We start from the raw sequence: 12,104 nt of genomic DNA on the forward strand, positions 1-12,104 counted from the left end.
GTGGCTTTACAGAGAGGCACACATACAGAGAGGTGGATAGTGTGGATCTTTCTATCAGGACAGTGGAGACTAAAATCTGATTATCTGAAAAAGAATATTAGAGGGACCTGAGATGTATGGTTCCCTGAACGTGGAGTCACAGGTAGACAAGGCGGTGAAGACAATATTTGGCATACTGACCTCATCAGTAAAGAATTGCAATGTCACTCAGATATGAAGGTGGTTAAAAAGGCATATTGTGTGTTGGCCTTTATAACATTACCATTTTAGAGTTGGGCGCATGAATGAATTCAGCACAACATTGTAGGGCAAAGGACCAGTTCCCGTGCTGTACTGTTCTTTGGCTTGAGGGTCGGGGCAGGGTGGGGGTTGGAGGTAGGAAGTACTGATGTGCCATGGCAGATCACTATGTCAGCTTTGGCATGACGGGGTTAGTTCCAGCCCCCAGCTAGAGATGGTGCTGCAAAGCAGGTATGACGTGTTTGGGTACATAGGAAAAATGCTTTGGAGGGGGTATGGAGCAATGAGGAGATTCTGGCTTGTTAGGTTAGGAGGGTGTAAAGGACAGGTGAGGTGAAGAGGGATGAAAGGAAGGGGTTGGAGCAATGTGAAGATACCAGTTTTGTTGGGTCAGACAGGGTAAATGATGGGTGAGGGATGTGGTGCGTAAAGCAATGAGGAGATACCTGCACTGTTGAGTCAATAATAGTTAATAATGGTTGGGGGAGAAGAGGGAGTTGAGCGACAGAAGTTCTGATTGGTCATGATCCTGGCAGGATGTCTGGAAGAAGATGTTTCCTGTATTGGGGGAGTCTAGAACCAGAAGTCACAGCCTCAGTAGAGGCGCATCCATTTAGAAGAGAGGTGAGAAGTTCAGCCAGAAGGTGCTGAGTCTGTGGAATTCATTGGCAGAGAAGCCTTTGCAGGCCAAGTCATTGCGGATTTTTCAGGCAGAGGCTGATAGATCCTTGATTAATCAGGGTGTCAAAGGTTAAGGGGAGAAGGCAGAAGAATGGGGTTGAGGGATAATAAATAATCCATGATGGAATAGCAGGGTAGATGCGATGGACCAAATGGCCTAATTCTTTTCCTAGGTTTTATTGTCTTGCTGTCTGAGCAGTCAGATTCACCTCAAGGAGTGGTGAGAGAGCATCAGAGACGGCTGTGAGTTATTGGGCGCACGGACATAGATTGAGAAACATCTTGAAATAGCTTCAGTTTAACGATGGTTCTGTGGCTTTTCTCTACTCTCTCCCTTCCTCCTTCTGTAAACATTCAGACCACATCCTCATTTCCCTTCCTCCTCCCTCTCCACCCCCTGCACTCACCGACTGCATCCACCCCCACTCTCACCGTACCCGTTCCCCCTTCACTCTCCCGATCCCCATTCCCCCTCGCTCTCTCCTTCCCCCCTCGCTCCCCCGTCCCACTTCACTCTCCCCATTACCCCCTCGCTCTCCCCATCCCCATTCCCCCCTCACACTCCCAATCCCCATACCTCCCTCGCTCTCCCCGTCCCCTTCGCTCTCCCCGTTCCCCCCTCGCTCTCCCCATCCCCTTCCCCCCTCTCTCTCCCCGTCTGCGTACCCCCCTCGCACTTCATGTCCCCCCTCGCACTCCCTGTCCTCGTTCCCCCATCCCCGTTCCCCCTCGCGCTCCCCGTCCCCCCCTCGCTCTCCCCGTCCCCGTTCCCCCCTCATACTCCCCGTCCCCCCCACACTCCCTGTCCTCATTCCCCCATCCCCGTTCTCCCCTCGCGCTCCCCATCCCCGTCCCCCCTCGCTCTCCACGTCCCCGTTTCCCTCCTCGCTCTCCCCGTCCCCGTTTCCCCCTCTTTCTACCGGTCCACATTCCCCCCTCGCTCTCCCCGTCCCTCCTCTCTCCCTGTTAATCCTCCTTGCTCTCCCCGTTCTCTTCCATCCCCACCCTCACTCTCCTAGTTCCCCCCTTGCTCTCCCCGTCCCCCCCTCTCTCCCCGCCCCCTCGCTATCCCCTTTCCCCGTCCCCCTCTCTCTTCCCACCCCCCTCTCTCTCCCCGCCCCCCTCACTCTCCCCGTCCCCCCCTCTCTCCCCGTCCCCCCCCTCTCTCCCCGACCCCCCTCGCTATCCCCTTTTCCCGTTCCCCCCTCTCTCTCCCCACCCCCCTCGCTATCCCCTTTCCCCGTCCCCCCTCGCTATCCCCTTTCCCCGTCCCCCCTCGCTATCCCCTTTCCCCGTCCCCCCTCGCTATCCCCTTTTCCCGTTCCCCCCTCTCTCTCTCCCCACCCCCCTCGCTATCCCCTTTCCCCATCCCCCTCTCCCCGACCCCCTCGCTATCCCCGTCCCCGTTTCCCCCCGCGCTCTCCCCGTCCCCATTCCCCCCTCGCTCTCTCCATCCCCTTCCCGCCTCGCTCCCCCGTCCCCCTTTGCTCTCCCTGTTCCCCCCTCGCTCTCCCAATCCCCGTTCCCCCCTCGCACTTCCCATCCCCCCCTCGCACTCCCAATCCCCGTTAACCCCTCACACTCCCCGTTCCCCCCTCGCACTCCCTGTCCTCATTCCCCCATCCCCGTTCTCCCCTCGCGCTCCCCATCCCCGTCCCCCCTCGCTCTCCATCCCCGTCCCACCCGCTCTCCATCCCCGTCCCCCCTCGCTCTCCCAATCCTCCCCACGCTCTCCCAGTCCCCCCTCGCCATCCCCGTTCCCAGTCCCCACTCGCTATCCCCGTTCCCCGTCCTCCTTCGCTATCCCCTTTCCCCGTCCCCCCTCGCTCTTCCCAGCCCCCCCTCGCTATCCCCTTTCCCCACCCCCCCTCTCCCCGACCCCCTTCGCTATCCTGGTTCCCTGTCCCTCCCTCGCTCTCCCTGTCCCCCCTCTCTCACCCCGACCCCCTTCGCTATCCTGGTTCCCTGTCCACCCCTCGCTCTCCCCGCCCCCTTCGCTATCCCCATCCCCCTCATTTTCCCCGCCCACCTCGCTGTCCCCTTTCCCCTTCCCCCCTCTCTCTCCCCGACCCCCTCACTATCCCCTTTCCCCGTCCCCCTCGCTCTCCCCGTCCCCCTCTCTCCCCGAACCCCCTCTCTATCCCAGTTCCCCATCCCCCCTCACTATCCCCGTTCCCCATACCCCCTCGCTATCCCCATTCCCCATCCCCTCTCGCTATCCCCGTTTCCCGTCCCCCCTCGCTATCCCCATTCCCCGTCCCCCTCGCTATCCCCGTACCCCGTCCCCCCTCGCTATCCCTGTCCCTGTTTCCCCCCTCGCTCTCCCCGTCCCCATTTCCCCCCTCGCTCTCCCCGTCCCCGTTTCCCCCCCTCGCTCTCCCCATCCCCATTTCCCCCCTTGCTCTCCCCGTCCCCGTTTCCCACTCGCTCTACACGTCCACGTTTCCCCCCTCGCTCTACCCGTCCACATTCCCCCCTCGCTCTCCCCGTCCACTTTCCCCCTCGTTCTCCCCGTCCCTCCTCTCTCCCTGTTAATCCTCCTTGCTCTCCCCGTTCTCTTCCATCCCCACCCTCACTATCCTAGTTCCCCCCTTGCTCTCCCCGTCCCCCCCTCTCTCCCCGCCCCCTCGCTATCCCCTTTCCCCGTCCCCCTCTCTCTTCCCACCCCCCTCTCTCTCCCCGCCCCCCTCACTCTCCCCGTCCCCCCCTCTCTCCCCGTCCCCCCCTCTCTCCCCGTCCCCCCCTCTCTCCCCGACCCCCCTCGCTATCCCCTTTTCCCGTTCCCCCCTCTCTCTCCCCACCCCCCTCGCTATCCCCTTTCCCCGTCCCCCCTCGCTATCCCCTTTCCCCGTCCCCCCTCGCTATCCCCTTTCCCCGTCCCCCCTCGCTATCCCCTTTCCCCGTCCCCCCTCGCTATCCCCTTTCCCCGTCCCCCCTCGCTATCCCCTTTTCCCGTTCCCCCCTCTCTCTCTCCCCACCCCCCTCGCTATCCCCTTTCCCCATCCCCCTCTCCCCGACCCCCTCGCTATCCCCGTCCCCGTTTCCCCCCTCGCTCTACCCATACATGTTTACCCCCTTGCTCTACTCGTCCACATTCCCCCCTTGCTCTACTCGTCCACATTCCCCCCACGCTCTCCCCGTCCCCATTCCCCCCTCGCTCTCTCCATCCCCATCCCGCCTCGCTCCCCCCGTCCCCCTTTGCTCTCCCTGTTCCCCCCTCGCTCTCCCAATCCCCGTTCCCCCCTCGCACTTCCCATCCCCCCCTCGCACTCCCAATCCCCGTTCACCCCTCACACTCCCCGTTCCCCCCTCGCACTCCCCATCCCCGTCCCCCCTCGCTCTCCATCCCCGTCCCACCCGCTCTCCATCCCCGTCCCCCCTCGCTCTCCCAATCCTCCCCACGCTCTCCCAGTCCCCCCTCGCCATCCCCGTTCCCAGTCCCCACTCGCTATCCCCATTCCCCGTCCTCCTTCGCTATCCCCTTTCCCCGTCCCCCCTCGCTCTCCCCAGCCCCCCCTCGCTATCCCCTTTCCCCACCCCCCCTCTCCCCGACCCCCTTCGCTATCCTGGTTCCCTGTCCCTCCCTCGCTCTCCCTGTCCCCCCTCTCTCACCCCGACCCCCTTCGCTATCCTGGTTCCCTGTCCCCCCCTCGCTCTCCCCGCCCCCTTCGCTATCCCCATCCCCCCTCATTTTCCCCGCCCACCTCGCTGTCCCCTTTCCCCTTCCCCCCTCTCTCTCCCCGACCCCCTCACTATCCCCTTTCCCCGTCCCCCCTCGCTCTCCCCATCCCCCCTCTCTCCCCGAACCCCCTCTCTATCCCAGTTCTCCATCCCCCTCCGCTCTCCCCGTCCCCCCCTCGCTCTCCCCGTTCCCCCTCACTATCCCCATTCCCCATACCCCCTCGCTATCCCCGTTCCCCGTCCCCTCTCGCTATCCCCGTTTCCCGTCCCCCTCGCTATCCCCATTCCCCGTCCCCCTCGCTATCCCCGTTCCCCGTCCCCCCTCGCTTTCCCCGTTCCCCGTCCCCCCTCGCTATCCCCGTTCCCCGTCCCCCCTCGCTATCCCTGTCCCTGTTTCCCCCCTCACTCTCCCGTCCCCGTTTCCCCCCCTCGCTCTCCCCATCCCCATTTCCCCCCTTGCTCTCCCCATCCCCGTTTCCCACTCGCTCTACACGTCCACGTTTCCCCCCTCGCTCTACCCGTCCACGTTTCCCCCCTCGCTCTACCCGTCCACTTTCCCCCTCGCTCTCCCCGTCCCTCCTCTCTCCGTTAATCGTCCTTGCTCTCCCCGTTCTCTTCCATCCCCACCCTCACTCTCCTAGTCCCCCCTTGCTCTCCCCATCCCCCCCCTCTCCCCGCCCCCTCGCTATCCCCTTTCCCTGTCCCCCTCTCTCTTCCCACCCCCCTCGCTATCCCCATCCCCCCTCACTATCCCCGTTCCCCGTCCCCCCTCGCTATCCCCGTTCCCCGTCCCCCCTCGCTATCCCTGTCCCTGTTTCCCCCCCCTCGCTCCCCCGTCCCCGTTTCCCCCCTCGCTCTCCCTGTCCACGTTTCCCCCCTCGCTCTACCCGTCCACTTTCCCCCCTCGTTCTCCCCATCCCTCCTCTCTCCCTGTTAATCCTCCTTGCTCTCCCCGTTCCCTTCCCTCCCCAACCTCACTCAGTCCCCCTCCCCCTCTCTCTTACTTTTGGACATTGAATACAGGAGCCAGAACATCAGTTCAAAAGCCATTGCTGAGGTTGGTCACTGGGCACGAACCCAGCTCTGGGAAGGGTGCAATTCAGCTGGAGAAAAGATTGCAGGAAATTTACAGGGGGATGCCGCTTTGTCAAGGGGGCTTGAGTTCCTATGTGTCAACATCTCAGAGGATCTGTCCTGGGTCCAGCATATGGTTGTCGTCATGAGGAAGGCACACCAGCTGCTGTACTCCCTAGAAGGCTATGGAGGTTTTGTATGTCACCAGAGACCAGCAAATTTCTACAGATGCACGATGAAGAGTATTCTTACTGGTTGCATCACCACCTGGTATGAAGGACCCAATGCACAGGATTGGAAAAAGCTCCAGACTCAACCAGCTCATGCTTCACCTGCCCATTCACCTCCTCCCTCACATCCATTCAAGGCCCCAGGAAGTCCTTTCAGGTGAAGTGTTGCTTCACCTTGAATCGTTTGCTCTTATCTACTCTATCCAGTGCTACAGATGTGGCCTGAGTGGTGCTTCATGGAGCATCTTCTCTCCATGCACAACAAGTAGGATTTCCTACTGGTCAATAATTTTAATTCCAGTCCCCATTCCCTTTCAGACATGTCAGTCCATGGCCTCCTCGTCACAATGAGGCCACTCTCAGGTTGGAGGAGCAACATTTGGGTAGTTTAAAATGCTGGTGAGACCTCACTTGGAGTATTAAGAGCAGTTTTGGACTTTATCTGAGAAATAATATGCTGATAGTGGAGAGGGTTCAAAGGAAGTTCATGAAAGTGGTCCAGGATTGAAATTTTCCTCCCTCCCACCCCTCTCCATTCTCCACTCTGGTTTCCCTCTTAATTTCCTCTCTTGTTACATACCCCCAATGCCCCTCCTTCCCTTACTTCCCTGATCCACTCTTCTCCTCTATGAGATTACAGCTTTCTCAGCCCATTACGTTTTCTACCTGCCACCTCCCAAATTTTTACTTGATCCGCCTCTCACCCCCTAGCTTCACCAATCACCAGCCAGCTTGTACTATTTCCCTACCCCGCTCACCCTATTATTCTGGTCCCTTACTTTCCTGTTTTCCTGATGAGGGTTTTGGCCCAAAACGTCAACTGCTTATTTTCTAAAGATGCTGCCTGACCTGCTGAGTTTTGTGTATTTAGTATTTTGTGTATTACTCCATCATGGGAACTAGCATCTCTGCTATCGAAGACACTTTCAAGAAGGTGGCATCCATCATTAAGCACCCTCACCATCCAAGATATGCCCTCTTTTTACTACTGTCGGGGGGGAAGTACACTCCACCATTCAGGAGTGAATGGTCAATGAACACTACCTCACTATTTTGTTCTCATTTTGCACTACCTATTTTTTTTAATTCCTTATTGTAACTTTATAGAAAATTTTGTCTTGCCACAAAACATCCAATTTCACAACAGGTACCATAGATAATGATTCTGAACCTGATTCTGATTCTATAAGGAGTTGATGTTGTATAAGGCCAAGTTTGGATTATTGCAGTCACCTACTGACGGGAAAGATGTCAATAAGATTGAAGGAGCACAGAGAAAAAATTTACAAGGATTTTGCTAAATCTTGACCTGAGTTACAGGAAGGGGTTTAATAGGTAAAGGCTTTATTTTTGGTGTATAGGAGAATGAGGAGAGATTTGATAGAGATGTACAAAATTTATGAGTGGTAAAGAAAAGAGTAAATTCAAGCAGGCTTTTTCCACTGAGGTTGGGTGAAACAACAACTAGAGGTTAAGGGTGAAGTGTGAAATGTTTAAGAGGAACATGAGGGAGAACTACTTCACTCAGAGGGTGGTGAGAGTGTGTTATGAGCTGACAGTACAAATGGTGGATGTGGGTTCAATTGTGACATTTAAGGGAAGTTTGGATAGGTACATGAATGGAAGGGTATGGAGGACTTACGGTATGCATGTTGATGGGACAAGGCAGAATAACAATTTAGCGCGGAGTAGATAAGTCAAAGGGTCTGTTTCTGTGTTATAGTGCTCTATGATTGACAGACTGGGTAATCTAGGACTGTTTTCCTTGAAGTGAAGGACTACCTGACAAGGTTTATACAAGCACGAGAAACTTAGGTAAGGGGAATGGTCATCGTCGTACTCTCCCAGGGTGGGAGAGACTAAAGATAGAGGGCAGAGGATTAAGCTAAGGAAGAGATTTAAAGGGGCAGTTTTTGACAGATGCGCCATAGAAAGTTTGAGAATGACACTCAAATAGTTGATGTCATCCAAATTGGAGAAGGTTATCAGGAGTTATAGAGGGATATTGGATCAGCTGGAGAAGTGGTCCAAAAAATGGCAAATGAAATTTTAATTCTAACAAGTGTGAGGCATTAACTTTGGGAAGTCAAACCAAAGAAGTGCTTTCGTTGTGAATGGTAGGACTCTGGGAAATGTTGTAGAACAGAGGGACCTACGAAGGCAGATACAAGGTTCCCTGTAAGGATGGTAAAGAAGGTATTTGGCACATCAGTAAGGACACTGAATACAGGAGTCGGGACGTCATGTTGCAGTTGTACTGCTTGTTGGTGTGACTGCACTTACAGTACTATTAATCAGAATAAGGTTTATTACCACTGACAAACATGGTGAAATTTGTTGTTTTTTGCAGCAGCACAATGAAATAGATTTAAATAATTACAATGTAACAACAAGAAATATTAAATAAATAAATAGTGCAAAAACAGAGTAAAATAGTCCACGGGTTCCCTGAAATCTGATGGCAGAGGGGAAGAAACTGTTCCTGAAACTACCATCAATGAGAACTAGTGTGTGTTCCCTTAACTTCCCTTTCCTGAAGTTCACAATCAGTTCCTTGATCTTACTGACGTTGAGAGCAAAGTTATTGTTGCAAAACTGTTCAGCCAGCTGATCTGTCACACTCCACCTATCTGAAATTCTGTCAGCAATAGTTGTCATTGTCAAATATATAGGTGTTTAGAAAGAGTAGAGCAGTGGGCTAAGCACACACCCTTGAGTTGCACAGATTTCATTGTCACCAAGGAGGTGTTATTTCTGATCTGCACAGACTGTGGTCTCCAAGTGAGCAAGTCAAGGATCCAGTTGTGGGGTGGGGGGGGGTAGAGACACCCAAGTTTTAGAACTTGTTGATTATAATTGTGTTGAACGTTGAGCTGTAATCAATAAAAATCAGTCTGACGCAGGTATTGTTAAAAATACTGTTATGATAATTTTTTTAAATAGTTTAAAAATCAGAGCAAACTAATGAGGTAGCAGCTGTGTTGTCCAGGAGATCCGAGGCCAAGTGAAGAGCCAGTGAGATCACAGTCAATGTAGTCCTATTGTGACAATAAGCTAATTGCAGTGGGTCCAGCTCCTTGCTTAGGCAGGAGTTAATTCAAGCAATGACCAACCTCTCAAAGCACTTCATCACAGAATTCACATGTTCAGCCCTAGGAAAGATGCCATGGAGCTGGAAAGAGTGTAGAAGAGATTTATGAGGATGTTGCCGAGTATTGAGGGACTGAGTTATGAAGAAGGTGGGCAGATTGAGACTTCATTCCCTGAAGCATAGGAGACTGATGTATGTTTAAAACCATGAGGGGCACAGATAGAATGTGCAGAGTATTTTTCCCTAGGGTTAAGCAATCAAGAGCCAGAGTTCGTGGATTTGAGATGAGGGGAGAGATTTAATAGGGACCTGAGAGGTAATTTTTTCACCCAAAGTATGGTCCATAAATGGAATGAGCTGCCAGAGGAAGTGATCGAGGTTACATTAACAACGTTTAAAGGACAATTGGACAGGAAAGATTTAGATGGATATTGGACAAATGCAGGCAAATGGGACTGGCTCAGAGAGGAATCCAGACAGGCATGACCAGTTTACCTGTTGCATGATTGTGAAACAAGCCCTGGAATTCTCAAAAAGAAAATATGCAGGAGGTTGCCTCAGTTAACATTACATGTGAGGATCAAAGTCAGAAACGAACAGCATTTCACAATGACAACTCTGATTCTTCAACATCTCAATTCCTTGAATTATACTGTACTGCAGCCACAGAAAGAAGTCATGACTTATAAGTGCCAACTTTCCAGTCTTGAGCTCAGAGCTGTTCAATCATAGGGAAGTTGGACGAATGCACACCTGTGCTCGTTGAGAGGTCAGTGGTGGAAAGTGTGAGCAGTTCCAAGTTCCTGGGTGTCAGCATCTCAGAGAATATGCCAGTGGCTTTAATTTATTAGGAGTTTGAGATTTGTGATGTCACCAAAGAGTCTTACAAATTTCTCCGAATGTACGGTGGAAAGCATCCTGACTGGTTGTCTCACTGCCTAGTCTGCTTACCCAATTTCCCTCCGGATCAATAAAGTATGTCTGTCTGTCTGGAGGTCCCAATGCCCAAGATTACAAAAAGGTTGCAGCTCCATCATGGGCAAAATCCTCCCCACTATCAAGGACATCTCCAAGACATGGTGTTTCAAGAAGGCAATGTCAATCACTAAGGACCCTCACCATCTGGGACACATTGTATCCTCTTCTCGTTACTACTATCTGGAGGATGTACAGGAGCTTAAAGACCCAGACTGCAAAGGCCCTTTGACCCAGGGTGTACTGACCTTTTAAACTGCTCTAACCATTCCATCATGGCTGATCTCAGATCACACTCAACCCCATGTACCTGCTTTCTCACAATATCCTTTGATGCCCTGACCAATCAGGAAGCGGTCAACTTCCACCTTAAATATATGTGTAAATATATCCTTTCATGTTAAGACCCCAATTATGGCCGCCTTTCAGCAATGACTCAGTGATGCCCATAAAGTCATAACGACCAATCTGTAATTACACCACGAGTTTGTCCACCTTATTCCAAATGCGCACATTTAAATACAGCTCCTTCAGTCCTGCATTCTTTGCCCTTTTGAATTTTCCCACCTAGCCCTCCATTTAGCTATTATCCATGTGCCTTTCTCGGAGTATCCTAAATGTCTCCAAGGATCTCTACCACTGCTTCAATTGCCTTAAAAGTGTCCTCTTAGTTTGGCCATTGCTGCCCTGAGAAAAATGTGCAACCCTATCTTGCTCAATCTTTCCTCATGACATGCTATCTAATCCAGGTAGCATCCTGGTAAATCTCTGCACCCTCTCTAAAGCTTCTACATCCTTCCTATAATGAGCCAACCAGAACTGAACACAATATTTTAAGTATGGTCTAACCAGCATTTTATAAGGCTGCATCATTATTTGTGGCTTTTCAGTTCCATCCCCAGACTGTTACATCTTCTTAACCATGCTATCAACTTATGCAAAAATTTTGAAGGATCTATGGATGTTCTCAAGATCCCTCTGTTACTCCACACTGCTGAGATTCAAGTTCTACCTTCCAGGCTGTACCATATCACACTTTTCTGTATTAAACTCCATTTGCCCCAGCTCTGCATCCAATCTATGTTCTGTTGTAACCTAAAACAGCATTATACACTACAACACCACCACCCTTTGCATCATCTGCAAGTTTACTAATCCACCCTTCCACTTGCTCATCCAAATCATTTATAAAAGTCACAAAGAGCAGTGGTCTCAGAACAGACACTGGAACACCACTGGTCTCCAGCCTCCGGGCAGAATACACTTGATCTACACCACTCTCTGCCTTCTGTGGGAAACTACGTATCTGTTTTATGATTATACATCTCCATTTAACACAACATATTCTACACCCTCTTGGTTACTACCACATCCTTCCTGTAATGGAGCGAGCAGAACTGTACACAATATTCTTTGTCTGGTCCAAGCAATGTTATATACATCTACAAAGTGACATTCCAACTTCTGTACTTCTCTCAGCTTACAAAGTCAAGGGCACCAAATGTTTTCATCACCATCCTCTCCATTACCTCTCACTTACACAAAACGCAGAGAGGAACAGGCCTTTTGGCTTATATTGTGACAAACTCATTAAACTATTAAGTAAACAGCTTACAAAACTAATCCCTTCAGTTTACCGTGTAGATAATATCTACACAGTCTATAACTAACTATCCCTCCATTCCTTCCACATCCATGAGTCTAACAGCCTTGAACATCTGCCTTCTCGACCTATGTAAAAGAAATTGCCCCACACATCTCCTTTGAATTTATCCCCCACAGACACGCATCTTATGTATGCCCAAGACGTACAAAAAAGCTGGATGAACTCAGCATGTCGGGCAGCATCCGTTGAAAGGAGCAGTCAACGTTTCGGGTCAAAACCCTTCATCAGGACTGAAGAAGGAGGGGGCAGGGGCCCTATAAAGAGGATGGAAAACCAATCAGAGGAAAGATCAAGGGGTGGAGGAGTGGATAGGTATAAGAGGTAAAGAAGGAATCTGAGGGGAATTCTATCGAATTCTCAAACTCATGGTAATTCCCTCCCTCTCCCTTCCCCCATCCCACTACTCTGTCTCCTCTTCTAGCTGCCTATCACCTCTCATGACTCTGCCTTCTACTACTCATAGTGC

This window comes from Hypanus sabinus, chromosome 29 (genome assembly GCF_030144855.1).
Source record: "Hypanus sabinus isolate sHypSab1 chromosome 29, sHypSab1.hap1, whole genome shotgun sequence".
Taxonomy (NCBI): Eukaryota; Metazoa; Chordata; class Chondrichthyes; order Myliobatiformes; family Dasyatidae; genus Hypanus; species Hypanus sabinus.